The 5,243-nt window shown below is 46.9% G+C and overlaps 1 pseudogene across 1 annotated transcript; it reads right to left on the minus strand.

Moving 5' to 3' along the window:
• Positions 1-4,675: 4,675 nt before the first annotated feature.
• On the minus strand, positions 4,676-5,241 carry LOC101581115 (annotated as a pseudogene). The gene has a single exon (XR_002818857.1). The product of XR_002818857.1 is annotated as a chromobox protein homolog 1 pseudogene (transcript).
• Between the last annotated feature and the right edge of the window lie 2 nt (positions 5,242-5,243).

Consider the following 5,243-nt stretch of genomic DNA (forward strand, 5'->3'; position numbering starts at 1 on the left):
CAAATCAAGGGCTAAGGCTAGGGAGATAGCTCAGTGGCTTAAGTCCCTGCCTGGCAAGTGCAAGATCCTGAGTTCGATCCCCAGTAGCAGAAAAGGTGGGGGAGTGGTAGAAAGGCCAGTGCCTTAGAAAGTGCTTAGCTTTGTTCTGGCAAATGGCTTGAGCTCCATAAGTATAAGCTAATCCAGGAAATGGAGACTAGGTACAAGGAAGGAGGAAGAAAAGATTCTATGGGAAGGGAAACAGGGTAGGGGTGGAAAGGGAGCAAAGGAAAGAGGAAAATGGAAAAGGAGGAAAGAATGGAAACAAAGCTATTATTATTATTATTATTATTATTATTATTATTATTTTATTGTTTGTCTGGCTCAGCCCAGCCTGAGGGCAGGGCTGGCCCAGCATGTGGTGCCGGGGATCAAACTGCAGTCCCCTGCAGCTGCCTAAGCCCGCCTAAGCAGGTGCTTTAGACTGCTGAGCTATCTTGCTGGCCCAAACCAAGCTTTTATAAATAAGAAGGAGAAGAAGAGTTGGATGGAGCAGAGGGGAATGAGGAAAAAAGAAGGAGCAGGTTGTATGGTGTACAGATACAAGCTCCCTGTGACAAATGTCATCATTAGGTATATCAAAAGTATACTGATAAAATTAATTTAAAATTCAAAAAATCAACATAATACACTCTGATTTCAAATGTGTTAAATGTGGAAAATTAGCAAACGTAAAAGACAAGGGTTATAGCACAGCTGTGGAGTGCGAGGTCAGATCGCGTCTCCGTTCCCTCGAGTGGTCCTTCTAACATCCCCTTACCCTCTCTCCCAGGCCAGAGAAACACAACCAAAGAAAGTGCCCCTCCCCTCTGCACAGGGCACGGCTATTTGAATGCATATTTTCATTCTCAATAGTGAGCAATGAAGTCCAAATTGAGTAACAACGAAAGGAGAAAAAATGGTAAAATATCTCATTAATGTTTGCGCTGATTTTCACATTGCAGTGGCAGTCTTTTGGGCATGTTGAATTAAAGAAATATTTTAAAAGTCAATTTCACCTGTTTCTTTCTGTACAGTTTAACGGGACTCTGGAGCTGCTTCAATTTCCTACTCAACTTGTATTTATTTCTAGCAGAAAACCCAACTCCACAACCTCGGCAAATAGTGAAGTGCAGTTTCCTCTTTTGTAAACTGTTATAGGGATCACAGCTAAGCAGGCTAAGAATTGGGAAACATCTGGATTATAAGGAATTTCCCCAAATAGTTGGGTGACTAAATAATTTACTGCATGGAGCACTCAGATAATGTCAAAATTATTACTAGTATCTTCTAGAGAAGCGAATCTGAGTGGAGACGGACCACAGAGCTCAGTGGCAGCCTGCGTACTTCATTAGCAAGTATATTACTTGGAAGGTCTTTGAGCAGGCAGGAGCTGTCGCCCGCAGAGGCTGGTGGTCCTGCTGAGGTATGGATAAATGTCAGACGCTTCTAGTACAGAAAGTACGGGGCTGCGGAGATAGCTCAGTAGAATAAGTGCCTGCCTGGCAAGTGCAAGGTCCTGAGTTCAATCCCTGGTACTGCAAAAAGCAAGCAAGCAAGCAAGCATGATTTCTAGGTGGAAAAGCAAGTCTTCCTCCACCCCAGTGACATCACAATATGATTGGATGTCGTGCCAAGAAGCTGCCATGGGTTAGAAAAGGAAAGGATGTGCTATTTCTGATGCTTGGTGGTCTGTTACAAACTCACAGTGCATTTGCATGATAGTTTTGCATATTCATGAGACATGTTTTGGAAGGATACATCTTTAAGTGGTTAGTGCTAGGTGTTTCTGATGATGGTATAGAAATTAGGGAAGTTTTTGATTGCTGTTGTGCTACTTTCCAGAGGATTTAGAAACACTGGATAATATACAATGTTTTTATAACAACAATATATGACCATTTAGAAAACAATGATAAGCCCAAGGAAACACCAAGCTGTCAGTAGTGCTTCAGGGATCTTCCAAAATAAGCAAGAGACTATCTTGTATTCTTGTGAGGGTCCCAGGATGTGTCCCCTGGAGTTGGGCCTGTCTCCAGCCACATCCTGAATGTCCGCTCTGATTCAGCATCGCCACAGAGAGCTGTCCTGGAGCAGTGGTCAGCTGCCTGTGCTCCTTCCAGGCATAGGGAAGTACCCCTGAAGCAGCTCTGGCTGTCCAATAGCTGTTCAGTTACTCAGGTGTCCACGGTTGGCCCGGGTGCCCTGTCTCCCTGCACCACCCACCACCCTGGTTCCAGGCCAGACACCTGCCCCAGAGGACAGCAGTTGAATTGTACTGCTCAGAAAAATGTAACTGAAATGAATGGAGTACTGGTCCTGGGGCTGTCTAGGAGACTGAGGAGTTAGAGGCGCCAGAGAAAAGCTGACAGCACAACAAATGAGAGGGGTGCAAGGAAGCTGAAAATGGTAGAGACAAGAACGTGAGCCCCAATCGTCCAGCCTGGCTAAGCTCTGGGTGTTGCCCAGATGCTCTGGTCCTTGGAGAAACCCCTGGGCAGGATAAGGGTGTACTCTTCTCTCTCCAAGTTGTCTACCCCGTTTCAGCAGCTTACAATATGAAGCTCCTAAAGAGTCTAGGTAAAGTGTCCATTGCCTGCACAGAGCTCAAGGGATCAGGAATCATTCTCACTTAGGAGGGTTAAAATCACTTCAAGATTAGTCTCAGCTTCTTTCCTGTAACAATATGTTTGTCAAAACTTTGCTCCTGCCACTATTACGAAATCATACAGAGAATAAAATTATTAGGGCACAGTTGGAGAACTCGGGCAGTGGTGTGACTGTTCTTGCAATCCACTGCATCATGCCAGCCTCCGAGCCCTGGTCCCCCCAGCCTCCGAGCCCTGGCCCCCAGAGATGGGCTCAGCACCAGCGCACCCTGTAGCTCTCTTACACAGCTAAGCCTGGCCCACTGCAGCCTGTGATAAAAATAATCTACACCATTTCTAGTAGGAAACAGAGGAGGGCGCCCTAAGAATGTTTAACCAGTGGCCAGCGCGGCTGTAGCGCACCTTTACACGCATGCTACAATGACTGCTTTCTCTCAAACATAAGAAAGAAAAAATGGTTAATTTTATATTAAAAATTGTTCAGTGGAACCACACCATAGTGGATAAGATCAAGAGTTTCTAGGTAAATCGCTGAGAAAGAGGCCAAGTTGAAATAAAATAGTATCTGCCAAACTTACAATGCTTTCCATAAAAAAATCGAAAGGGTGGTTAGAAAATATTCTTACTGAATGACTGTGGAAAGAGATTAGGAAAAGTAAATAGTAAAATTAACCTCTAAGGATCAATTTCTGTAAAGCAAACATGAATATTATGAACAATACTTCGTAGTTTACAACAATCCAAAGAAATAGGTACTTGTACTTCCCCTAGAACTCCAGCAGGAAAACTAGCCTTGTCCTAATTTTTTTTTTTTTTTTTGGTCTTAAAAAAAAAAATCTATACTGTGTAGTTCAGGCAGGCTTTTTTTTTTTCAAGGATTATAAATCTATACTTTTATTACAACAAAAACTGACAGTGTAGTATGAAGTTTACATTTAAAGAAAAATTTCACAGAAATCTAACACATGCCTAAAAAGACTTTACAATGTAGCTCAAGACAGTGTCAAGAACTGCTGGATCTTATGACTGAAGGCAGAGCAGTTTGAGCAGCAGTGTTAGCTCCTTTTCACAATTCGCTTTGTGTTTTAAAGTGAACCGCTGCCCCAGCATGAAAGTTCCATCTCCTGAGACCAGGGCTTCTGAAAGCGCTCAGCCCGACTGACTCAATGAAACTTGTGCTGTCAGTGACTGAACTCTGTCACTAAAGGTTTCAGATCCAAGCTCAAAACCCAAGGCTCCGATTTTCCACCCTAAGGGTCTGGACCACGCTGGTCCCAACTCTGCTGGCCTCCCTCAGTCCCCCAGCACTTGTGCCGCGGTGTGGACGGCCAAGCAGGTCCTACCCTAACTTCCTAACTCCTGTCTGATTGAGAATTAGCACCACTGAGACAGAGGGTCTGCCTGTGGACACCACCGGGGACGGTCCCGCCCCAGTCTGCCTCCATCTCCGTAATGGCTGCTTTGGTAATTTGGGAGCTGCTCAGTCCTTGGGGACAATGTTCAGGTCCCACAGGGACCCCTGGCTCGGGGTTTTGGGCATTCACAGCTTGTTAACCAGTCTCTCACAGTCCTTGTTTAGGGTGCCAATGACATTTTTTGAGAAGGTAAAATATTCTGAACGTAGAACCAAAACATGAGTTGTTCTGGCCACTGTATCGTAGTCAGGGCCCAAATTTCCGCCAGAACAACCCTACCCATCTCCCTCCCACCCACCCTCCCCTCAAATGATACACCAGGAATAGCCGAAAACTACACACATGCTACGCTGTGAAAATGTGGCGCTAACACTATCGGGAAGAAGGCTGTGGGTTGCGGAGATGCTCTTTGAAGAAGACAGTGTCTTTCTGCTCCCCACACGCCTGCTCCTGCAAGTTCTGTCCTTCACAGAAGGCCCTTCGCAGGCCAGCAAGGTGCCGAGCGGCCACGGTGGCTGCTCCCTGCCCGGGGCAGGTGTGCACAGCTGGAGCAGCTGGCCAGCACCCGGGCCGCGGCAGGGATGGAATGATACTGGCTCTTCAAAGGACATCTTCCAAGCCACCTGTGCGGGATCAGGACAAGCAGAATGCCTTTCCACCCCCTGGAGACCCAGCTAGAGGCGACGGGCTGGTCCTTGGGAGACTCAGGTCTTGTCGTCTTTTTTGTCGTCATCCTCCGAAGGGGAGGAGTGCCACGTCAGCCGCTCCTCGTAGAAGGAGATGACAACCTGTGGGCACTTGACGTTGGCCTCCTTGGCAGGGACCAGGTCGGCCTCATCAGAGTTCTTCCATTTCGTGAGGAACATGAGCTCTCCACTCGAGTCCGTGGCACCAGTAATTCGCTCTGGCTCCAAACCCCGGGCAAAGCCTCGTGGCTTCTCCGACTCTTCTTTCTTCTTCTTTGGTTTGCTCTCCTCTCCCTTATCTTCAGAATCCGAGTCAGCCTTGCGCTTGCCTCCCTCTGATTTGTCTGTCTCATGTGCTGTTTTCTGAGACTGCAGGAACTCAGCAATGAGGTCAGGGCAGTCCAGGTTCTCTTCGGGCTCCCACGTGTTGTCCTCATCCGAGAAGCCCTTCCACTTGAGCAGGTACTCCACTTTGCCCTTCACCACCTGGCGGTCCAGCACCTTCTCCACCACAT

This window comes from Octodon degus, unplaced genomic scaffold, assembly GCF_000260255.1.
Source record: "Octodon degus isolate 3935 unplaced genomic scaffold, OctDeg1.0 scaffold00210, whole genome shotgun sequence".
Lineage (NCBI taxonomy): Eukaryota > Metazoa > Chordata > Mammalia > Rodentia > Octodontidae > Octodon > Octodon degus.